The sequence below is a fragment of the Macrobrachium nipponense genome, chromosome 43, assembly GCF_015104395.2.
Source record: "Macrobrachium nipponense isolate FS-2020 chromosome 43, ASM1510439v2, whole genome shotgun sequence".
NCBI lineage: Eukaryota > Metazoa > Arthropoda > Malacostraca > Decapoda > Palaemonidae > Macrobrachium > Macrobrachium nipponense.
The window spans coordinates 19,279,753-19,307,252 of NC_061104.1; the positions used below are offsets into that span (position 1 = coordinate 19,279,753).

The 27,500-nt window shown below is 36.2% G+C and overlaps 1 protein-coding gene across 7 annotated transcripts in view; it reads right to left on the reverse strand.

Annotated features, from left to right (window-relative positions):
* The window catches only part of LOC135213543 (rho guanine nucleotide exchange factor 18-like), a 1,147,377-nt gene that overhangs the window by 955,326 nt on the left and 164,551 nt on the right, over nt 1-27,500 (reverse strand). For all 7 annotated transcript variants that reach the window (XM_064247496.1, XM_064247500.1, XM_064247499.1 and 4 more), the window contains one exon: nt 23,426-23,452. The gene's annotated coding sequence lies outside the window, so the exon portion shown is untranslated. The remainder of the gene's footprint in view (nt 1-23,425; nt 23,453-27,500) is intronic.

Sequence of the window (27,500 nt, forward strand, 5' to 3'; positions counted from 1 at the left end):
CACAGTATAGTATAGTATAGTACCGCGTATCAAAATTAAAGCCGAATGCACTGACAATTAGGGAAATCACAAATCAAAAGTACACAGTATACAGGAAACCCTCTACATTCACTTCTTCAGCTCTCGTGTTACGGCAGTATAAGCGTGACTGGCATACAATATTATTACGCGTTCTAATGATTTCTTACCGTACCAAGGATACGGAATTTAAAAACAATTCTTAGGAGACTGCCTTCTTTCAAGTAACCCTCGACCTCGGAATTCAAAGGCAGCTTACATAATGAATCACATCTTTTTTCATCCCACTAATGACAAACCAAATTAACAAACAGTAGTAGTATAAGAAAATTCACAATTGGTTGGCATCAAGAAGTAATACATCTTGGGTCACTAACGATAACCGGAGGAAGTAAATGCCACAATGTACTAATTTGTAGGAAATACATCGAGTTCCTCTTTGGACGAGTCGGTAACGTGTTCGGCTACCGATCTCAGGGTCCGGGTTCGATTCTCCGCTCTGCCAACAAGGAATCAGGGGAATTTATTTCTGGTGATAGAAATTCATTTCTCGATGTGGTTCGGATCTCACAATAAGCTGTAGGTCCCGTTGCTAGATTATCAGCTCAGTGGTCTGGTTATAAGATATACTTAACTTTTTTATACCTCGTGAGGAATTCGATAATTCTTACGAGGGCTACGCTGGAATAAAAAAAAAAGCCATACCCATAGAAAAATCAAACGCCAACGATCTATAAGCTACGCATATCACGTTACGTAGCATTAACCACAGCACAAAATTACATGCACAGCAAATAGATACTTAACGCTACTTAATCATGAAGGTAAGCAGCAATAATTTATGACGAGTCATTGAAACCAGGTTTTTTGGGAATCTATTTCTACATGAGATGAACACTTCTTATCCTCTGGGGTTAGCCGGAAACCTAACGAACTCTACACCCACTGACTGCCTGCCACTCAGAAATTCAGAAATTCAGAAACTCCAAGTGTCAATAGGTCTCCTCTATTTGTAAAGCGCTGGAGACACTATCTGAAACAAAGCTCTTTCGTTCTCACTTTGTTTTTAATTATATTTCCTTCTTCACAGTTTCATTATCTTTAACAATACATACAAACAAACATACACACACATACATACATTATATATATATATATATATATATATATATATATATATATTATATATATATATATATTTATATATATATATTTAAATATTTAATCACTTACCCAACTGTTCTGTACGTTTAACACAATTACTGACGGGACCTCATATTGAAACTGGATGGTATCTAGCGGCGATATTAAAAAAGTTACAAAGTTACAAGCTTTCCAGGACTAAGTCCTCATTGTCAAGTGCCAGGATCTTGACGATCACATCTGTAGCACGAAAGGCCACGTGCTTGAGAATGTCATAAAATCACTCTCCTTCCTACGTGGATTTGATTTATATATATATATATATATATATATATATATATATATATTATATATATATATATATATATAAATAAATTATAAAAATAGATATAAAAAGCTTTCAACATTGCTTTACAGTCAACGTTTCCTGTTGTTTGCGAGCTGTCCTTCCTTAAAAACTGGTTAAACCTCAAATTCTAGAGAATGTAAATTCACTCCCTCTTTACAAACTCGACTGTTTGGCTACCATGTGTCAGTGAGTGCATACTACATTTTTTTTTTTTTGCAAGCGGCCAGTCTTTAATATACTATATGATATGATAAAATATCCACACTGAAATTACGTATCTGTATTATGCCACTTAGTTACATTACATTCACGATTGGGTTTTAATATACATGATAATACTATTTAAGGGGTCTATGCACTAACATCATCTCTAGATTATGCCACGAAGTAACATGCGTATAAACATCGCGTCAATACGCGTCTTTTATATAAAACACAGCTCGGGTAAACGTCATTTCGTTCATTGTCGTTCAAAAATAAATAAGGGAAAAGATCATTCGTGACATCACTTCGGGGACACTGATCAAGTTTAAAACTCTCTCTCTCTCTCTCTCTCTCTCTCTCTCTCTGACCCCCCAACAAGAATAAAAAAAATGGTTGCCGCCGTCTTCTTCTTCTTCTTTCATTTCCCGTTGAGGAGCTCATTTCCCCTCACCATTTTTTCCCCCTTTCTTTCTCCAGCAGGTATGAATGCAGGGCACCACAACAATGCCGCCGCTTCTCGTATGCCACAATCACAACAATCACACACCCGCCCCCCACCACCCCCCCAACCCGCCAGCCTTCCTCCTTTCCCCTACCCTTAAGACGCCTACGAAACAATCACCCCTCACCCTCTTCTCCCCTTTACGCAACCGCCCCAAGCCAACCACCAAACCAGCATTCCCTCCCCCCACTTCACCAACATTCTCTCCCCCACTTCACCAACATTCTCTCCCCAACCTCACCAACATTCTCTCCTCCATCTCAACATTCCCTCCCCAACCTCATTAACATTCTATCCCCAACATTCCCTCCCCCACCTCACCAATATTCCCTCCCCCAGCTCACCAACATTCCCTCCCCAACACCTCACCACCATTCCCCTCCCCACACCTCACCAACATCCCCTCCCCCCAACCTCACCTAAACATTCTCTACCACACATCACCAACATTCCCTCACCCAAATCACCAGCAATCCCCCTTCCCCCCTTTCCTCCTTTCCGCTACACCTACGAAAAACTTCCCCCCACCCAACCCCTTCCCTCTCTCCCTTGGAAACGCATCAGGTCCCCTTTTTATAAGCTTTTCATTTATAGCCCCTGTGACAGCCGTCATCGCGCGCTCGCTTCTGTGAGTTTCATTCTAATTTTTAATTTTTTATTTTTGACTTGGCCCTTGACTTTGGATCTAACGTTCCGCCTCCATATAATGCTGGAAAATGAAATTTCCGACCCATATTTCAGCAAGGTTTTTTTTTTTTTCTCATTATGTAAGGAAAAATGAACAGCCCAACTGGAAGCAATGAAGGTTTTTAAGAAAACAAAAGCTAATAAACAAAGGTGACGCTGGTGTGGACGTATGGACTTCGCCCTGCCAAGCACAAAGTTTCGATAAGATATACTACATGAAATCAAATCATTTTGTACTTTTCAAATTGCGTCAAAATATAATTTCCTATACGCAAAAACAATGGACGTTATATCTCTGGTTCATTCATCTTTTATATTTTATTTATCTAGCGGTGTACCTGACGTTCTCTGAATAAATAACTTACATCTGTAAATAAAACAATAAACTTACTCTTTAGGTTCAAACGAATCTTAGCTATTTTATTGTGTCCAAATTGAACAAATGATTGGGTGATCTTTTATGCATGCATTAATAATCTATTGATAGCCTGAATCAGTCTGCTTGGATGATATGAGTACACAAGTCCACACCAGGCCTGTTACAACCCTCAACATTTTATAATAAAAAGCCAGAGAAAGAAAGAATTATAAAAAAAATAAGACTAAATTAGAGGGATCTATAAACTGTCGTTCGAAACTGGATATATACATTAAATAAAAGAAGTAATAACACTATAAAAGTTGAAATCGAATAGCATCGCACAAAGAGACGATGTGGAAAAAAAATTAAGCAACAAACAAAATAAAACAAGAGGGTGAAAAAACGACAGAGAGAAAATACAAAAAGTCTAAAAAATAAATTAAAATAAAAAAATCTTAACGACATAAACGAGGTCAGTAAGTTTCCCCGTTAAAAGTTTCTCTTTCGGTTTTTTCTCTCTTAAATTGGATTCGCCTCCAGAAAATCCAGGTCCCTGACGACCCTTGAAATGCAAAATAATGTACGACGACGACTCTCTCTGCTTAGTATCTGATGGCTCCTCTCACGAAAGGGAATTCTCGATATACTCCTCGCCTTGTTATATACAATTTTATCTATTTATTAACTTGTATCTCTCTTTTTCATAAGTGAAATCTCTTCTTTGTGTGTTTCCTTTTACCTTCTCTTACTCTCTAATGAGCACGGTATTTCTCGGAAGCTTGAATTTCAAGTCAATGGCCCCTTTGGTGGGCTTGTTCCATATGAACAGACTTCGTCTTCTTAATAATAATAATAATAATAATAATAATAATAATAATAATAATAATAATAATAACTGCCGTCTTTTTGCAGTTCTGAGGTTTTGGCTTCAAGATTATCAAGACAGATATTGCCTTTACAATAACTCATTCATATTACGTGACTATAAAAACACCAAGAGGGAAGCTTAAGCATGTGTGTGTGTATATATTTACATGCGGCTACTGGACGATGGGGACAGCTAGTCCTTGAAAGCTTGTAACACTGGATACCCTACCGTTGGAATGAGGTCATCTTTATTCTCTGTACGAATGCACAGTACAATTGTGCAAATGATCGAGCTATACATACATACATTCATACATACATGTTATATATATATATATATATATATATATATATATATATATATATAATATATATATAACATCTAATATACATATAACACATATATGCATATCTATGTACATAAATGTTATATATTTGTGTGTGTATGTATGATGTATGTATGTATGTATGTATGTATGTATATATATATATATATATATATATATATATATATATATATATATATATATATATATATATTAAGCTTTCAGTATCTAAGGTCCAAATAATTTCAAAGCAAGTAAAAAAAAAAAAATTAAAAAAAATTCTCTTCTGAAGTAACTGGTCTCGATCCCACAGCCAAGTGAACAGAATTACGACGATTACCACTTAAGCACCAAGAAGGGTAAGAATTTATTTCTGGCTAAGCATTTATTTACCTGTCGCGACCAGGCATTGCACTGTTGCCGGAATGGACCCAGTTACCTCATGATGAGTAATAGTGTGTGTTTTGCTAACTCTCCACTATATCATCATTACGTGGGATGTCCATTTAGCAAATAGGAACATACTTTTAAGTTTTGGTAGCTACGATCAGTATTATTACTTGATATGATATAATATATATATAATATAAGATATATACAATATAGGTCATATATATATATATATATATATATATATATATATATATATATATATATATATATATATATATTCTGATAACTTATTTTAAGAGCACATCTTTTAATTTGCTACCGACTTTCAGAAAGAGAGAGAGAGAGAGAGAGAGAGAGAGAGAGAGAGAAGAGAATTCTCCTGCACTACCATAGCGACCCAGACTCAGTAATAATCTTTTTGTCAATCAGAAAGTTACAAATTAACAGCTTTTAACTAAGAGCATCACTCTGACCGAAACAATGTTCGGATGTTTAAAAATATAAATAAGAAAAACAATATACCACAGCATCTTTAAAAGAAATCCTATAAAGAGACACCAGCAACAGAAAATGGAAAAAAAGAAGAAAAAATAGTAACGATATTGAAAATACACAATGAAACAAACCCCATTTACCACAAAGCTTATGAAAAACTCAAGTCTCTCCAAAACTGAACTTCTACTCTCTCAGCCCATAATGGGTGAAATGTCTACCTACCACTGCATTGAAAGAAGACGCTTCTATATGCGAACATTATCTAATATATATACTAATTATTATTCAAAGATGAAACCTATTCACATGGAACAATCCTACAGGGGCCACTGATTGGAATTCAAGCGTCCAAAGAATATTGTGGTCGTTAGAAAGAAGTAAATAGGAGGGAAAGGGAAATACAGAAAGAAGAGATCTCGTTTATAAAAGAAAGAGAGAGAGAAGTATTGACTCTGCAGGTCTATTAGCTTTGTTGTACTGGGCATCAGAGGCCCCCAAAAGGCAGTTTTCAATAGCGCTGACATCTCTAATATGACGAGTCTTCAATGCACTTTCGAACGCTCACAGCAATCAGAGTATCGGAAGATTCGCACTAAAGTTCTGTACGTAGCTTCTCGTCAATTATTCAAAAGCCAAGGGACAATGGAAGTTGTCTGGATTAAATATGCAACAGAGAGTATTTTTCGTCCCCAAGGAACGCAGTACACTGCCCTTTGGCTGGTTCCAGGAACGGACTCTGGGACCTGTGTCAGATAATTCCCGTCTGAACCAACAACACTTGCGCGGACGCTGTGATCTAAATATAAATCTTAGCTTACTTGACGTTGACGCATTGTAAACTTTACGCGATTTCAACCGTTATTAAATTCTCCTCTCTTTATGTCTTTATTCAACACTCCTCTCTTATATATCTCATTAGCGATTACCCAGCAGTAAATTTCACTGACTTTTGTAGGTTTATTCGACCTTTTTATGATTTAGAAAGACTTCCTTGCGTTCTACCAGCCTAAAAATTCTATTTTAATTCTTATTTGACTTCCGATAATCAGGACTCTTTGACAAGGAGGTTCAACCTTCCTGACTCTTTGAGGAGCTTAATTTTGCAGATTCGAGATTTTATCCACACAAATGCTTCGCCTGAAAAACTGAAGAACTTTTTTTGTGGATTTACAAATATATATACTAAATTCTATAGACCTGCAAACATTTCACTAGGAATGAATGATGGAATTACTACACGCGTAGTAAAGTTGAATGGACGCTTCCATTCCCTCATTCATTTTGATTGTTTGGATGGTGTTTTTACGTTAAATGGAACCAGTGGTTATTCAGCAACGGGACCAACGGCTTTACGTGACTTCCGAACCACGTCGAGAGCGAACTTCTATCACCAGATAGACACATCTTTCATTTTGAGCGCAGGAGCGCATTGTAATTCCAAGATAGGAAGGACTCCAAGGTCACAGAATGTTGGCGAGCATTATAATTTCGCGTGATATTCATCGGTGCAGGAACTAAACATCCTTTCACGAGAGGCGTCCTGTGTATACCAGGGTCCGTTTAATCCTCTTACGGTGCATAACACGAGGCGACTCTCCTTGATGGATCCGGTGGAAAATGTCACTTGGGGCTTCGTCAAAATGTTGGCGAAATCGGGTCGCTGCTGCCTCGACTGGCAAAACAAGCAGACACTGACCACCAACAGCCAGTTGGGAGTTTTCTATGACGATGACCTTTCGCCATTGCGACGCCAGATTAAATAAGTCAGTCAGTCATTCAGTTAATATGGCGACTATCGATAATTTGCATTTTTATTTTTTTAAATAATGTCTCTTCTTTCTGTATTTTGTATCACCTCTGTTATCTCTTTCAAATGAACACTATATTCTTTGGAAACTTTAATTTCAATCAATGGCCCCCTGTGACGGGCTTGTTCTATATGAATAGGGTTCACCTTCTGAATAATAATAATAATAATAATAATAATAATAATAATAATAATAATAATAATAATAATAAGACAGCTATGATTTTAAACGTTACTGCCCTCAGAAGAAAGGTCTCCAATCCCTAATAATAAAATAATAATAATAATAATAATAATAATAATATAATAGTAATAATATCCCTGAAAAGGAATCTGGAAAAACTAGAGGCTGAAGTAGCTCCAGGATTCACACATAAGAGTGTGATCCTATAAACGACGCACACAGTAAGAAAAGTGATGGACTCCTAAGGAGGCAGGATGCAACCCGGAACCCCACACTATAAATACCACCCAGTCGAATTGGAGGACTGATTAAAAAACACATCGAATAAAATGACTGTGATAATAATAATAATGATGTTAGTAAGACAGCTATGATTTTAAACGTTACTGCCCTCAGAGAAGGTCTCCTCCCTAATTATAATAATAATAATAATAATAATAATAATAATAATAATAATACGTAATAATAATAATAATAATAATAATAATAATAATAATAATGCAGCTTTGATTTTAAACGTTACTGCCCTCAGAGAGGGACTTTTCATAATAATAATGATGATGATAATAATAATAATAATAATAATAATAATAATAATAATAATAATAATAATAATAATATCGAATGATTGCCTCAGTTTACGGCACAACTCTCTCGTTCAAATATTTAGAGATCAGTGATTACAGATCTGACTTTTTCTCGTCCGCTGTTGGCTCATTGATAGGCCTCTGATTATTGTACACATGACGTGGATTGTCAGGTTAAAAAGAACATAATAATAGTCCTGTTGTATCAGTTAACACTGATTTAATTAGGCTGTATGTTTTTTTAGTACTGGGATTTAAAGGTGTCGTTGTTTGTTTGTATTATTATTTTCGTGTAATATTAGATTCATTCATTAAATACAATTATATTTTATCAGTGGTAACGAAATTTAATTATATTTGGTCGTGGTTGATTTTTGTATACTACTTTTTATCATTTATTACTCTTCAAATAACGGTTGCGCTTTAAAGGGGTTGGAGCTGTCACGTTCGAAGGAATTTAATGATGATACAGGTTGTCTGTTACATCACTGTCATGTTTTTGATGATACAGGTTGTCTGTTACATCACTGTCATGTTTTTGATGATACAGGTTGTCTGTTACATCACTGTCATTTTTTGATGATACAGGTTGTCTGTTACATCACTGTAGTTTTAAAATCAGATCCGTTCTGTTTTTCAACGCCATTGATATAATCGATGACATTCAAATTGCGCATAAAAAAACTGAGCAGGGCAATCGCCATATGTGATTTCGATTGAGTGGTCCTGCAAAATTTAAGGGAGACATATTGTAATTGTAGTGTTTAATTGTATGTTATGTTTACAACATTCAGTTCCTTTCAAGAGAATGGATTCTAGTAAACAAAATAGAGCCGTCGACCTTTATGACCAGTCAGGGAAGAGGGAGAGAGAACTTAACAGTAGCAATTTTAAAATCCCCAAGATATAAAAGTTTAAGATGTTAATGGTGTTTTTTTTTTTTTTTTTTTTTTTTTTTTTTTTTTTTTTTTTTTGTAACATTAAATTCCTTTTGTCATGTGAAGAAAATTTGATTAACAAAAGGGGCCTGACAAGGGAATATCTGCCCAATATATTGTGTTTTTTGAAACCGTAAGATTTTGATTAGATTCGTTTCGGTATGCGAATGAATTCTCCGACACATAATGGTTTGTTTGTTTGTTTGTATGTATGGTGTTTTTACGTTGCATTGAAACAGTGGTAATTCAGCAGCGGGACCAACGGCTTTACTTGACTTCCGAACCACATCGAGAGTGAACTTCTATCTCTAACCCCTCATTGGAATACCCGAGAATCGAAGTCGCTGCCATCGAGGTGGCAGGCCAAGACCATACCGATCACACCACTGAGGCACTTAAACATAATGGTGAACTCTTTTATTAATCGTCTTGCTTAAACAAAAATGGTGAACTCTTTACTAATCGTCTTGCTTAGATATCCCTGTTAATGGCAGACTGGACTAGCTTTGACTGTAAATGTTTCGTTACAGGGCACTGAGTATTAATTTTAAATAATCTGGCACAACCTTTTCTAATTCTATTCGTATTGCCATAAACATTAAATAGTTGTTAATTTAAATTTGACAGATTATCATTAATTCAAGTCAATAAAAAGAACAGACATTACAGTACTGTCAAATCATGATACAACGCCATTATTTCCAAATGTAAAGCGAAATATTGAATATAAACATGAAAAAATTTTGTTCTGCCTTCAAAAAAAAAAGAAAGAAAATCTTTACGTCTATCAATTTCAAATTATTTTATAACAATTTGAAAAGAAAAAATACTTTCCCAATACAAATATACTAGTTATTATTATCAGTAATAAAAACTGCAATATGAAACAAAATAACAGACGAATTATGACAAAACATATTTTCGGCAAAAATCCACAGAGGCTGATCCTGAATTTTTTTTCCCCCTGATTTAAAAAGCAAAGGTACGAAGCACAGACATTCTGAATCATGAATATAATTCAGTTATTTGCGTGGAGGAATTTCAACATCATTTCGCAAATTTCATTACCTCTACCGAACATTAGCGTCAGAAGGAGAGAGAGAGAGAGAGAGAGAGAGAGAGAGAGAGAGAGAGAGAGAGAGAGAGAGAGAGAGATCCCACAAATCTAGATAGCTCACGCGATGAATCTCATTTACTAAAAATATAAACATACAAATAAAAAACGAAAAGGTAATAGCAAACACATTTAAACTATAAATGCATATTTATCTGCGGACTTCTGGTTAGTGACGTTTATTTTCAAATATATATATATATATATATATATATATATATATATATATATATTATATATATAGATATATATATATCGATTTTTCCATACACCAGCTAACCGCATTATATCATTAAATCCAGCAAATTATTACACTAAAAATGTATCAACCAATTCTTACTTACATAATCTACAGATTGACTTATTCAACAAATTGTTCCCTGATGACTATATTAATTACCATGGAATGAAAAACAACCCAATATTTACAAATATATATATATATATAATATATATATATTATATATATGTATATATATATATATATGTATAATTTCATCGCACATCTCTCATGAACACTCACACACTCCAATATAAATCCACGAACATTTTTGTATAAAAAAGTAAACATCTACGACCCACATCGACCACCGTCCACACTCACGTCAAGGACTGACGAATGTCAACAAACGAGCAACAACGTTCATTCTCCTCTAGATTTCTACGTCGATTGGCAACGATATCTCTGAGAAACAACAGCAAAAAATTTTTATTTTGACAATTTATGTACATTAGACCATAGTGTAAGTATATATGTACGTAACTATGTATGTTTGAACATTATATATATATATATATATATATATATATATATATATATATATATATATATATATATATATATATATATATATATAGATATAGATATATATAGATATATATATATATATATATATATATATATATATATATATATATATATATATATATAATATATAGATATAGATATAAATATATATATATATATATATATATATATATATATATATATGGTATATATATATATAGATATATAGATATATATATAGATATATGATATATATATAGATATATATATATGATATATTATATATATATATATATATATATATATATATATATATATATATATATATATATATACTAAAAGGCACGGTAGTGAATTGTTAATCTCAGCTCTTTCCAGTTAGAGATAAGTCGGTTAGAGACAAGCGCTGGATTCCTCGAAAATGCAATGAAAACACAGGCAGGATAGATGACCAATGCACTTTAAAGTCGATGACGCCTCGAAGATCACAACCTTCGGGCATGGAGCACCCGTGTTTGGTGTGTGCAACATAGGGTGTGTCTGCGTGTGTGTTCGTAACGAACAGTAAATGACTTTTATTATGGGAGGATAAGTGCTAAGAGTGAGGACTCACTGATTGCTTGTGACAGTGTGGAACACGCCTGGAAGAGGTGTTGCGAGGTGTTGCAGACCCATCCAATAAGGTAACGTAAGAAAGAACTTTGAAAAAGTTAACCTTTGATGTAATAATTATTGGGTCTGGATAAAGAGAACTGTGGTGCGGTACACATTCCTTTTAACTTTCATGGTTAAAGTGGTGTTATAATTGTGGCCTCTTTATTTCAGATGGGTTCGAAGTCAACATATAGAAAAATGGATTCTCTAAGACTTCTATTGACTTATTAAAATATTATGAATAGTCGGACATAATGAGATAATAGGGGGTACTTACTTAAATATGATTTTGCGAGGAAACGATAGTTTAACGTTTTTTGGGGGGTCAGAGTTAATTCATTTTATTCCATTTCATTAATTGATTTTATTCCATTTTAATGTTAGCTAATTTGGGAAATAAAAAGTATTTGTAACTACGGGAATTTATTTGCCTAGCTTGCTTTTTGGCCAACTCCCCAGAATGATCTGCAACGGAGAGTGGGTAGGTTTAGTTGCCAGTAGCATTTTATTTCATTTTGTTTAAACGAGAGTCATTTGATCTTAAAAACCTGTTAAAGATATATATATATATATATATACAAATATCTATATATATATATATATATATCTATATATATATATATATACTAGATATAAGAGAGAGAGAGAGAGAGAGAGAGAAAAACTTATTAGTACGAAGACAACAGAAACAAACACAAACACTTCACAGCCAGCAAGGAAGGTTAAAACTGGGTTACACTAATGAGAAACCGTATGGCTGACAATTTGCAACAAAGTGACCGAGAAACTTTTCTGAGGGGATAATGGAAATACACGAATTCGAGACAGCAAGCAATTCGAAAACTTCACTCAGTGCCATTTCGGCTCCAAACTTCCCTTCACTGGCGAAGTTTACACTGGGCCTGCCACTTCTCACACTTTCTCCTTACCCTGTGAAAATATGTTATTGAACTACAGTGATCTGGGACTTCGGATTTCTCTTCTTGCTTTCGTTCTTTGCTTGCGAGTTTCGTGTATTTTATTCTGTAAGGCTGCCCCATACACTGCCCTTTGCTATAATTAAATTAAAAAAAAAGCCTATTTATCGTTTCCATCTTTGGAAGTGATTTTCGAAGCAAGTTATGATAAATGCTTTATCATTACTATTTGATAAACCCTTCATGCTTTGTCATTATTAATTGATAAACTTATGATAATCATCATTTACTTTATTATTTACTAATAAATGTCCCAGCTTGGTGAATCTAATAATTAAGTGACCTGCAAAATTTATGTTCAATTCAAAAAGAATGAGTCTAATAAATAATAATTAATCTCACTGCAAAATATAGTTTTAATTAATGCCAAATTTCAATCCTCCTTAATACAGACCCAAGCCACAGGACAATTCAGTACTTGGGAAACAACTTTGCATTTGTGCGGCTTTTTTGTTGATGAAAGTCTAAATTTTGCCAATACACTTGTCCCGTCACACCTATCGGCAATAGTTAGGTTTATTTCAATTACATAAAAATGACCTTCCTTGTTTAAGATTTCACGACAGTTGAAAATCGAATTCATTACCACTTGACAATCATATGAATACATACGGGAATCTTCAAGGTACATTTCTTCACCTTATTCAAATGTCAACAAATCACTGATCTACGATACACCTGGAAGTTATTTCTTCACCTTATGGAAGTCATTTTGTATCTTGCAGCTAAAGCTTGAAAAAAGAAAAAAAAACTTGAAACTGTATAGAAATTATTCCAATACACTATGTATGCTACTAAACCTGTTATCCACCCTCCCTTGTCCTTCCACCCCCACCCACCTAAAAAAAAAAAAAAACTTCTTTGTTACATGCCGGTCCAACAGGGCCACAGAAAGGTCAGTTTTCACGGGAATTTTTCATTACGGGTGGTGATTTCCAGTGTACCCTGTTTGGGAGACTTCAACGCGCGCAACAGTACAATGACAATGAAGACTTACTAACCAGCCGCCACGGACAACTCTGCTTAAACATACAGATTATCTCCGTAAACAAAAATAAATAGATAAATAAATAAATTAAAAAAAATCTGGAATGACATTGCTTCAGTAATACTTAAATTTACAATGACAATGAAGACTTAATAACCAGCCGCCACGGACAACTCGGCTTAAAAATACAGAATATCTCCGTAAAAAAATAAAAAAATAAAATCTATTTGGAATGACACTGCTTCAGTAATACTTAAATTTTCTGTATCGATCTTCATCATGAGGTATTATTATTTTTTTTAATCAAATACGCGCTACCAAGCAACAAGACATACGTCAGCTCACTGCCAGAATTCTAAGCTGCTTACTCGTAGACTGAAGAAGAAGAAGAGGAAGAAGAAGATAAAAAAAACTTTACGAAAGATCAAAGGTGAACGTCGCCTGACTGCACCTCCACGCAGTGGAACGGAACGGCGTCGGCTGCTGTGAAGACAAGAAGGAGGGCGTAAAAAAAAAAAAAAAAAAAAAAAAAAAAAAAAAACGGGCGTGGGAAAAGCCTGCAAGGGAAGGGCGCCCGCCCGCTCGAGAGGGGGGAGCAGCGGGTGGTGGAGCCCTGGAACGGACGGGCGTTAAGAAGGGTAGGAAAGATGGGTGCTGCGAAAAGTGGGCGCCTGAAGAGAACGGTAGAGAAGGCGGGTGCTGATAAATGAGCCAATGAAAGGGGGGGGGGGGGGGAGGCGAAGGGACGAGAATAAACGATGAACAGGAAAATAAAGAAAAGAGGAGCCCTGACGAGAAGAAAAACGACCTGTAAAGGGAGATGAAGTAGCTTGAAAATATGGGCGTGAGATGAAATGACGAGAGGCACAGCAGTCGTTGAAAAGGATGAAAATAGGGCGGGGAACACTTTACGGGCGTGTGAAAATCAAAGGAGTTATGAGAAAAAAAAAGGAAAAATAAGAGATTCTTCTCAATGAACAACGAGTCAACAAAGACTTCCAATTACCATTACAAAACTAATCGACTGCGCTCCAGAACAAAGGACATATCATCGCCGAGATAGTGGCAATTACTTCATGTGATTGAATGGGGCAGCTGTAATGACGAGGGATGTGCTCACCAGAAGAGGGTCACTGTAATGACTGTACTGGAAAAGAAAGGTACAAACGACACTGCTGTACCGAGATCCGATAGTGAGTGCAAGAGCAGGTGCTGGCATATAGCCATCTTCGTGTAAACGCTGTAAACAGCGACAACTGCCACCAACTGAACTGAATACATTTCTACTGAATTCATGGCATAAGACACATAATGACTGAGACCGAAAAACTCCGAGCAATTTTTTTACCTTTATGATAAAATACCTTTATGAATAATACCTTTATGATAAATACTTTATGCTAAATCCACAAATAAACATAATATAATAATAATAATAATAATAATAATAATAAATAATAACCAACAACAAAGTATGACTCCAGTAATAGCAAAGCAAACCCTTCATCAGTAACTAAGAGAAGTAATCAGATATTTGCAATCGATAATTACACACGTTCTAATTCTATTTACATTGGTTTTGCGAATACCATAATGAGGCAGACATCAGCGACAGTCAAATTTTAAGATATATACAAAAATCATTCATTAGGATCCAGATTCGTATCTAATAATGTAATCAATGATTTTTTCAAAAATCCTAAAAATCAGTTAGCTAGTTTTCATAGTCCCCTGCTAAAATACAGACATGAACAAACGGTAGTAAATGTATAACAAAAAAGTAACTTTCCTGGCGGGGGTTAATTCATCTGTATCCTTAAAAAAAGAAAAAATGTATATCTTTCATCTATAACCTTCTAAAGAAAGAAACAGCAAGTAAGTATATCTTTGTTTTACCAGACCACTAAGCTGATTCCATTTAAATTGTATATGACGGCATTTGTAATCTATTTACGTCTATGACAATTTCCATTACAGTTCGCATTCGATCAAATTCTATGCTTAAAGTGTTTTACTTGTAACTACGTATACTACCAAGATCTCCATTCAAAATGTGCCATGGTATTATTTTCCATATGAATGAGTATGCTACTACGATAGAGAACCCCATCAAACTGTATATGATAGCCTATGCAAATAGCGTACCCTCATACTTCTGGCTCAAGAGAAATGCAAATGAAGAGGGAAAGATTTCTATTAAAAAAAAAAAAGGCGAGCATAACGGGCAAAATTACACGGAGCTAGCTTTAGGAGAGAGAGAGAGAGAGAGAGAGAGAGAGAGAGAGAGAGAGAGAGATTAAACCCTTGAGACGGGGGCTTTAGAATCACTTTATGGCCTACCCAAACCGTCCAATGACCCATTCATACCAGTGGTCACCAAAGCACTGAATGCAACGCTCGTGTACTGACGCCACGGCAAGGACCGGAAAATTCATTACAACCGCCCACCCCCCGCCTACCCCCGTCCCACCCTCCCCAACCTAACCCCACCTCGCCCACAGCACCCATGGTATTGTAATTACCCTTTTGCATGCAAGGTTTGTTTCGGGGTAAGCACCTGGCTCTATCCGGGACTAATAACGCCGAAGTAATATCAGAGTCGTAAAGTTAATGAATAAGCCTGATGGGAAGAAAAAAAAAGATTTAAATGGTTAATAAGGGAACATGCATCTTATGCTTAAGTGTCATTTCTGAAAGCAGCTACTAGATAAAATTGCATCACCAACAACAACAACAAAATCAATAATAGGAACAAAAACAATGAAAACAATAGAAGTGTTTTATTATTATTATTATTATTATTATTATTATTATTATTATTATTATTATTATTATTCAGAAGACGAACCATATTTATATGAAACAAGACCAAAGGGGTTACCCGGGTTGATTCTTCAGCGGTTCCAAAGTACTATGGGGTCGGTTATTACAAAGAAAGGTAAACAGAAGCAATTACTCATGACTTACTCAAAGATTTGCAACAAATAACAACCACGATTGAATCTTGAGGTCTTTTCTATTTGCTAACAGCAGCACCAATATGCAGTCAATGTTTAGCCTCGCTGTCGAACTTCTCAGTTCCAGAGGTCCTTTATTCCTCCTCACACCGTTGGACTCTGGAACAGCCTTCCACAGGAAGTCGTGCAATTGGAACTTCTGAAGTTCAAGCCAAGGTGCAATACATTACTACCCTAATACTATTTAAGACAATTCTATCTCGGTATTAGTTAAAATTTTTTTTTTTTTTTTTTTTTAATAAGTGGGATCTCTTCTTTCTGTATTTCCCTTTACCTCCTCTACTTCTTCCTATTGAACGCCTATTCTTTCGAAGCTTGAATTTCAAGTTAATGACCCTGTGGGCTTGTTCCATATAAACATGTCTCATCTTCTCACAGAATAGAACAATTTGAACACCTACCGAGCAACGTCTAATCCAACCTGATCAACAGTACTATATATATCCGAGCCAAAGAGAAAACAAAGCAGGGCCGATATCAATACGAATCACCCGTGTGGCTGTCATGACGAATCCCGGAGACGTATTTCTCTGTCACTTCGACTTTTTTCCCGCATAATAATCTGTCCATCATGATTTACGTTCCCCGATACCTTGAAGGAGCTCATATAACATCCAGATCCGAAAAAGAAAAAAAAATGTGGAGTCAGGGATTCAAGAAAGTGTAAGAAAATATGTGAAAAGGGGGGAGGAGGGAGTAGGATGGAGGGAGGCCTAGAAAGAATTGTAGCTAATAGAATATAGAATAGAATAGAATATAGAATTTAGTCACGCGCTGTGATCTAAGTGGTCATTCAGAGCTCTGAAACGGAAATTGGCAGTAAAAACGTTTGAAAGGTGTAACAGGAGGAAAACCTCAAAGCAGTTGCTCTGTGAATCAAGTGTTAGGAGTGGGTGGAAAGTCAGATGGAAGGAAGAGAACATGAACGTAGGAACAGTAAAAGGAATGAAATGGCTTGCAGCTAGGGGCCGAAGGGACGCTGCAAAGAACCTTGAGTAATGCCAACAGAAGACAGCATGATGTTCACTGTCCCCTATAGAAATATTTAACAAAGCAACACAACGCAAATGATTATATATATGTGTATACTATATATATATATATATATATATATATATATATATATATATATATATATATATATATATATAATATATATATATTACACACACACACACCCACATATATATATATATATATATATATAATATATATATATATATATAGATATATATTATATAATATATATATATATATATATATCTATATCTATATATATCTATATATATTATATATATATATATAAATTATATATATATATATATATATATATTGCGGCACTTTACGGAGGCCATGTAAGTGCATACAGCTCTTAATTACCTGTACTAACTTATTTCGTTTGACTAGATATTTAATTATGCATCTAGGATTACCAAGCGATTATGTTTCCCGCAGCACTGCTTTGCAAATTCATGACTTTCATTTGTACCACGGACCCACACTCGACAGACCATGTTCTCTCTCTCTCTCTCTCTCTCTCTCACCCAACTATGCAAACTGTTTCAGTACAGAATTCACAACCTTATCATATTACTGTAAACCCACCGAAATATGAAAACATTGATGTATGCTTGGAAAATCAAGGGAATGCAATGTTAGATTTTATTCAGAGCAACAAAAATCATTACGATATAATACGCCTTGAACACGCATGGTCTCAGTGTTAAATATGCAAACTTTATTTGATTACCACATGAGAACAAAATAAACAAATAAATTAACCAATAATTCGACAAACACAGTGGTCAAGTTAATCGTGTCTTCATAAGTTATAACTATTTGCATTTCATTGACGGCTAAAAATAAATAAATAAAAAATGAAAAAAAAAAGTATCTCTCAATGCAGAGGTCAATTCAATTCATTCCCAAAGACCAGATTCCACGGTTATCAGAGGAAATTGTATCTACAACCATTAGCGAATCGACAAGTTACAAATTCACTGCATGTGGCTTCTTTAAACAATGAGAAATACAGCTGAATTTGGCCAAGAAATTCCATATTTGACATATCATAAAACCTAAACACAAACAATGAAAAAAAAATTGGCCAACAGGTTCCATAACCGACACATAAAACCAACACATAACAATGAGAAATACAGCTGAAATTGGCCGACAGACTCTATATTTGACGCATCAGGTTTAAATATATTTAACGAATTCATTTTTCTCTAATACCTCGATGACATAAAACCAACACGAAAACAAAGGAAAATACAGCTGAAGTTGACTGACAGATTCCGTATTTGACACATTAGGTATTTAATGATTTTGTCTTTTTTTATCTGAAATACTTCGATGATATAAGCACCACTGAAAAATGGCACATCTAACCTAATTCCACACCACAATTCGCCAGCCAGCGAAGAAAATGTCCTTCAAAACAGACTATGAACAGGAGACGGAATTCAGCGACGTATATAGGCTTGAAAACATTACATACCAGCTCGGGTTTAAAGCGACCTACTTTCCCTTAACACGGTAAATAACGGTTCATTTTTTTTTTTTATCTATTTTTTTAACAGTTTGCATCGAAAACAGGTTTGGGAGTTTTTAGACAGATCTGCATAGACTTCTTTTTTTTTTCTTATGCTCTTTCTGCTATTTGATATTGGTTTTTACTACCTAACCTTCAACTTTTAAGGCTTCTTGTCATACGGTACGTTTTATCTAAGGAATTTTTATGATTTCACTTACATTAATCTAAATGCAAAGATAGCTACAGCAAAGTCTCTTAAACGAATATGTATATGTATATATATATATATATATATATATATATATATATATATTATATAGAATATATATATACGTGTATATGAATTTCAATATATCCAAAGCATAGATTGTCGAAAACTTTCAAACCGAATATAGCGTCTATCGTGAAAAAGATAAATAATATCCACTGTAACAGCAATGATCTAAATTAAACCAGCAACATATTCATTTATTTTTAAGACCACCAAAACTACTTTAACAATTTACAATTCATCCCAGTAAGGTCTTCTTACAATTCCGTCTCCAACTGCACAAGTTCTTCCTTCTCTCGCTTTCAACAGTCCTTTAAACGTGTCATTTATACATAATACAAAGTGTATTCCCATTCCTCTAGATTTCCCACTTAAATCCGACAAGGTGTATTTTTCCCTTCCCCTAAGATTTTAGAATCTGTAGAGGTGTATTTTCCCTTCCTGCACGATTTTCTAATTTGAATCAAAGTGCATTTTCCCTTTCCTCGAAATTTTGCCACTTACACCCAACGAGGTGTATTTTCCCTTCCGCCGCGATTTTTGAAATTTCAATCAAGGTGCATTTTCCCTTTCCTCAAAATTTTGTCACTTCCGACGAGGTGTTATTTTCCCTTCCGCCAGGATATTTTAATTCGAATCAAGGTGCATCTTCCCTTTCCTCAAAATTTTTTTTCGCGTACACCCAACGAGGTGTATTTCTCTTCCTCCACGATATTTTAATTCAAATCAAGGTGTATTTTCCCCTTCCTCGAAATTTTGTCACTTAACCCCGACGAGGTGTATTTTCCCTCCCAGTATTTTCCACCCAAATCGGTCCAGGTGTGAGTGTCTCCCCTTGCCCCGGGGTCCCCCAGACTAATGCAGAGATGATGAGGTGATGGCGCAGGAGTCAGAGGCGCAATAATCAACTCATTTCCATGTGGATGAGGACGTTCCCGGGACAAAATCCTTCCACCTGTGTCCGGATGGGAGGAGAAAAATTCAATCTCCTCCGATCGCGGGTCGGAAACAAATCAACTGGAGCAGATGTTATTGCATTCTCAGAAGACGGGTGCAACACACCAAACAACACTGACAAGATGCGTCTTACGCAAAAGAGACAAACCCTTCTTGATTACTGACAGCTCCAGCCGCATATTACTTGTCAAATCATTTAAAATCAATTGCATTAAAATTTACACGATTTTCATGCCTTTTACACACACACAAAGACGATATTATAAGAAAGTATCGAGGTAGCAAATCACGACTCTGGTGAAGTTACGTACTGTCCAAAAGCTCTGACCAAAGTATCTTCAATATGCATAAATCATAAGAGTTTTGTTTTGGGGGGGGGAGCATTTCGGCCCGGGGCTGGAAGACGAAAAAAATAAAGGTACTTTTGCTGTGTCACACCTCCAAAAAATCACACACACACACACACACACATAGTATATATATATATATATATATATATATATATATATATATATAATATATATATATATATATAATTTAACAGGTTCAATGACTGGTAACCTCAGCATGAGACACTATAAATACAGGTCCACTGATTATAATTATTAATTAATAAAAATAAAGTAGTTTTTGCGTGCCTGCCACAATGGCCGATAGATTAATGTCTCACGGCAAAACAATGGCTGAAATGATTTGTGGAATAGGATCGATATATAAAATATAAAAAATGTGACTGACAACCAACTTTCCCATTTCCACTGATGTCGTCTTCAGGCAACACATCCAAGCCAAAAGTAACTGTTCCCCGTACTAAGATTAAGCAATTATTATAGTACGATTCTCATCCTTCTTTGCAGGTTACTTTATCACAAGAGAATGGGGATCCTTATCCCTGGGCCACTGGAGAAATATTGAGGTTACTTCTGCAGTAGTAGGATTACCAAATCCTGCATGGCCTATGGTAATAATTAATCATCTAAGCTCTACTCTATTCTGATACATGCATAAATAAAAAAAAATTATATATATATATATAATAATATAATAATAATAAATAAAGGTAAGTGCCACGAAAAGAGAAACAGCGGAGTGGTGCTAGCAAGTAAAGGACATTAAGTCGAAAGGCCTTGCACCACTATGTTGTTTCACTTTCGTTCGTGACATTTGCCTACACACACAACACACACATATATATATATATATATATATATATATATATATATATATATATATATATATATATATTATATATATTCTCTGTCCTACAACAAACAGAATTTCCCTTCTTCCAACATCCCGGTAACCATACTTCATTGAGGTTCGCGTTTCCCATCCATGAAGCAGATACTGTATGCCGACTTACTTTTAAAGAAATGCGCTGACATTTGTTTACAGGGAACTTGCTACTGAAAAAAAAAAAAAAATTACTTTCCCAAAAAATTCACTTTCCAGTTAATACTGGAATTCTCCAATCTACGCATTCTCCTTCCTCGCTTCTTAATACTTTTATTCACTTCGTCTTCATTTTTGAATATTGATCTTTATTACTATTAATATTCATTCCTCTCAAGTTGTCATCACCGCCCATCCACCCTCCCACCCCCGTCTTCTCATCGTCTTTCCACAGTGGACTGAAAAAGGGAGAAAAAAATCGGTTTCTGATAAAATACTGAATCTAACATTCCAGTAAGAGGAATCGATTACACACCATCATATGTTTCATGGCGTATATCCGCAAAGCACAAACTCACCCCTGGCACCTCCTCCCTCCTACCACCACCCCCCCCCCCCCCCCACCCCCAACACACCCAACCAACCATCAAGCCCCCGGCCTAAAGTATCTTGATAGAGAACGTACCCTTAACAACTCATCATCGTCCTCTACAGAGGGTCCTCAAGTATGGGCGCAGTCCCCCAGGCCCTTAGAAACCCCTCCTCTTCTCTTCCTCCTCCTTCCTCCTCCTCCTCCTCCTCCTCCTCTCCTCCTCCTCCTCCTCCTCCTCCTCCTCCTCCTCTTCGTCGTCGTCGTCTTCTTCCTCCTCCTCCTCCTCCTCCTCAGAACAAGAGATGGGCTTGGTTATGCAGATTGTGCAACAGAGACAATGGGAGATGGAAAACAGGAGAAAGATTCAAGACTATATTTGTATCCCTTTGTATTCGTTACATAAAAACCAACACCCTGAAAATTTAATCGAAAAATTGGGAAGCAACATTTTGCTTGCTTTTCTCTTTAGTATTATGATCACAGATTCAAATTCTACACGCATACTAGTCAAAACTTAATAAAAGACCTTTAATGTTTAACTGAGCAAACTTAAAAGAATACTCATCACACACCTCTTGGTGTTCCCTGCAAGCAAAAAACTTAATAAATTCTTTGTTGCAAGAAGCATACGTACTGCATGCACCCTATGATTGCGAGGTCTTAGCAGTCAATACTAAAACTGACGAATGAACCGGAACATAATAAAAGCAATGATAACAAATTATATGTATATATATATATATATATATATATATATTTTATACTATATATATATGATATATATATATATATATATGATATTAATATATATATATATATACACACACACACACAATTTTTTCATTACTTTGTTATTTTCTGGTTTATTCGTCAGATTTAGAATTGGTTTATTATTTAGTGTTGACGTGAATTTCAGAATACTTTTATAATTAGCCGAGTTTGATGAATTAATATATATATATATATATATATATATATATACTATATATATATATATATATATATATATATATATCATAAAATTCATCAAACCCAGCGAATAAAAGAAAAAAATTATTCCCAAACAACTAGATAATACAATACAATGGTGTTCACATCTGATCAGAGATACATACAAGACAGACTTGCAGGAATAAGAAGAAAAAATTCCATACATCCCATATCACTGAAAACTTAAAATGTTTGAAATCCAGGATTTATGCCCAATAGAGAACGACAAGACAACTTACTGGAACTGAACAAAAGATATGTATGGACTAGATTTTCGACTAACAGGAATTTAAGCTCAGGATTCATGTCCCATCACGAAATAAATGCTCAATACCCTAGGGGGAAATGCCTACGCGACTTGTGAGAATTTAACCTGAAATAACAAACCGCAAAGACTGAGAGATCTGCGTAGAGAATTTATGTCCTGAGACATCGTAAGTCCATTATCTTCCAAGTGAAACTATGGCCTAAAAACTTTGGAAGGAATCACTCCCAAAATACGTACCTTAAAGGAACAACAAGCCGGATAGATCTGTAAGGAAAAGAAAAACAATAATTAGTATGAGAGTTCTTTATATTCAATAATAATAATAATAAAAAAAAACATAATACTGACTTATACAAAACAATCTAAGATACACTTAATGGCACATTTTGTTCAAGAGCTAACATACACAGGAAAAAGGCCTTCAACTACTGAGAGAGAGAGAGAGAGAGAGAGAGAGAGAGAGAGAGAGAGAGAGAGAGAGAGAGAGAGAGAGAGAGAGAGAGAATGCTAATTACTTTATCAATTTATCTAGACAGAGAAGAATTAAATCCTAATTTACCTAAAAAGAGAGAAAACTGTTAAGTGACTTATCTAATGCAATTCTATGTACTGTCTTCGTAGCCACAACGCTACGTGGACCTTCCATCCTGGCTGCCAATAACTCCACCTCCCATCCCCGGCCCACCCAACCCCCCATAACACAATAAAAATCACAAATAAGAAATTCAAACTCACCGAAAGTCCAATCATTTACTGCAGGTGGTTTTTTATATTCAATAAAAGAGCTTAGTTCACTATGTTATTTAAATGCTTTCCTATCTCATTTCATCATCAATACCATTAGTTACCATTAAAATAACTAGCAAAATAGCTAATCTAGAATCCAAGTACAATTTCAATAAATTATTTCTTTCTTTCTTAGGGTGAAAAATTTAAAACACCTCTTACAAAATATTCCCCATAAAATCTCTCTCTCTCTCTCTCTCTCTCTCTCTCTCTCTCTCTCTCTCTCCTCTCTCTCTCTCTCGTACGTTTTCAAAAAATTTATTAAATTTATTGATTCCTTTCATAAGGTACATAATTTCAGATCCCTTAGTTACAAAATATTCCCCACAAAATTTCCTCTGTCTGGCAAGCACATGTCAAGGCTTTCTGGTGACTGTGAATATCATTAAATGAAAGTCATTTCATCACTGAATCCAATCAGTCTGCGACGGTAACTCCTAATCGAGCGTCTGATTCGAGCACTCATCTTATTCGGTAATTCGAACCTTCCCCCTCCCGATAATTTCAGGCAACGGTAATTGATGATCAGTATCTACGACACGAATAGTGATGACGCAATACATTTGGCTGCGTGGCTATGAACCTTACACGAAAGATTAAGCCCAAAGGAGAGAGAGAGAGAGAGAGAGAGAGAGAGAGAGAGAGAGAGAGAGAGAGAGAGAGAGTCGCCAGCCAAATTTCAAAAGACAAAATTTCACAGACAACCCCGAGAAAATATTCCCATCAAAACAATGGCTTGAATGTACCCTCATCTTGGCTAAAGATCTACATAAGAAATTCGCCAGAGTTTTGCTCAAAGAAGCTGCAGTTTCCGGATTCTTTTCGGGTCTTCAGCCGGCTCACAGCCTTCACCAGAGGAAGTGGTGCTTTTATATTTTCCCTAAAACGGATGGCTGACTTCATAAAGACCGAAACGCAACGGTAATCTGATTTTTTAAGAGTGTAGGGGCAAAGGGCAGCAAGGAAAGAGAACTGCAGCCCTTATCTCTTAGAAGGAAGGTTGAAAGTTAACTTTTACTGCAATACTGGTATTGTGAATATACATATTATGCATATATACATGTATATAGAGTACACACACACACACATTATATATATATATATATATATATATATATCATATATATATATATATATATATATATATGCATACATACATACAAGTATAACTGTAAGTATCACTCGCGAGTGTCAGTGGGAAAATAAATTTTACACGTGTCCATGAATCATATAACCTGCCGCAAGAACCTTTCAATATCATATTTACTTAACATACTGTGAATTTGAATTGACTTCAGAAGTTCAAAATATCATTGTTCATCTTCGCATTATTTGTAATCTATTTATGTTTTGCATGTTTCTCAATACAGTTTATTCTTCATGAATATACTTCTTTCCGACCCTGGGGTTAGGGGGATGGGGGTGGGGGGGGGGGTGGGGGGGAAGCGTTTACCTGACTGTTGGCAACCAATGGTTGAAGTTTGGATGATTATGCAAATAATAATCATAAGATTATCAGATACAGTACCTATTAATACGTATATTTGCATGTTTGCATTTTCTGACATGTTATCAAATAAATAAATATATATATAATATTAGTATATATAATATTATTATATATATAGTTATAATATATTGATATATAATATTATATTATATATGTATATAATAGAATATATCATAATGTGTGTTTCCGAAACGCAGCATGGTTTCTCTTTATTCATTTGAAATGTTCACCTTGAAAATTGCAATATCTGTTTTATTGAAGTAATAACAATGATAATATCTTTTAACTTGACAAAATCTCCAACGACTCGCGCCAACTGTGCGCCAGAGTATCAGCAGAGAGAGAAAGAGAAGGGAAAAGACCAAATATAATGAATCACAACAGATTCCAAAGCTCCGCTAAATCGAGAAAGTGACTTTCAGAAGCCCATTTACTCTGCTGCATAAGGTATCACATTCGCTAAGGCTGTAAACAAAGTACATTCTTATACAAACATACACACACACACACATACCCAACAAACAAACAGTGCTGCATACACGATGACAAACCAATCCCAGCAAGTTCAGAGACAACCAGCAACACAAACACGAAGCAAAGCACACCTGAACATCGCAAAGCTTACACATACACAACACAAACGCAAAGCAAAGCATACAGACATACCAAAGGGCACTCGACAAAAAACACTTTATAGCAAAAGAACAAAACAACAGAAACGAACAGTAACACAAAACAAGCAAAGCATATACATGCACATCGGAGCCTTTCCACAAACACGTACACATACGAACGTGTACTAAAAAACTTGAAAAAGACCAAAACGTATAGACAGTAACAAACAGCAACACAAACTTAGACAAAGCACATGTGAACATAACCGAAACCTTTACATAAAATAACACAAAGAATGCGAAAGTTTCGCAAGCGAGACATCATCATCGTCACCACAAGAAATGGAGGAGAAAGGGATATCTAAAGGGATAAGAAAAGGATAAGAAGGGTATGGAGGACCTTGGGCTGGCTGACTGACCGATTCCGTTAGCCAGAGCACTAGCCTGAGCGAAAGCCGATATTGGCGATGATACCCTAAAGGAAATCTGAGCGATGTCGCGACCGGAGATTGTCTGTAATGGGATGGGACCGACAAAGGATAAGTCACATAACAAATGAAAGGAGAGAGAGTGAGAGAGAGAGAGGGGGGGGCTTATTAGTCCATCTGAGGAGACGTCGTGTGCTCACTCATCTCTTTGAGAAGGTCTTACTGTGCATTCAGAGTGCCCTAATGATTTTGCCTAGCTTTCATTTAAACTTCTGGTGTCACATATCTTGTAAGTAAAGAAGTTTCAAGTGAGCATCGAGCGGCCCCCCAAACCAAAGTCCTCCACTCGCCAACCTTGGCTTCTCGCCAGGGCCAGGGAGCTTCCATCTGCACACCAACGCTGACCATTCGCCAGCACTGGCCACTTTTTCAGGGGCCGGACACTCCCTCTCAAAGGGCCAGTGAGCGTCCAGCGGTCCCCCAGCTGCCGATTGTTCGCCAGCATTAGACTTGGGCGCCTCCTCGGCAGGGCCATTAAGCGCCTGGCAGTTTCCCGGCAGCATCATCGGCACAGCAAGTGAGCGGCCAGACTTCCCCTGGCCGCCTACTCGGCAAGGCCATTGAGCGCCTGCTGGTTCTAGGGCCGCCTCCTAGTTTGGGTAAGTTAGCAGCCAGCAGTCGCCTGGCCGCTCCTTTGGGAAGCCTCCGTTGGGAAGGGGCCAGTGAGCGTCGGGCGGTCCCCCGGCCGCCGTCCGATCTCCAGCCAGTTCGGGTTGGGGGCGCTTTCCATTGGGAAGGGGGCAGGTGAGCGTCGGGCGCGGTCCCCCGGCCGCCCAGGTCCGGTCTCCAGCCAGTTTGGGATGGGGCTCGCCTCCGTTGGGGAATGAGGGGCCAGTGAGCGTTGGCGGTCGGCCGCCCCGTTTTCCGACTCCTGCCAGTTCGGATTGGGGTGCCTCCGGGTTGGGAAGGGGCCA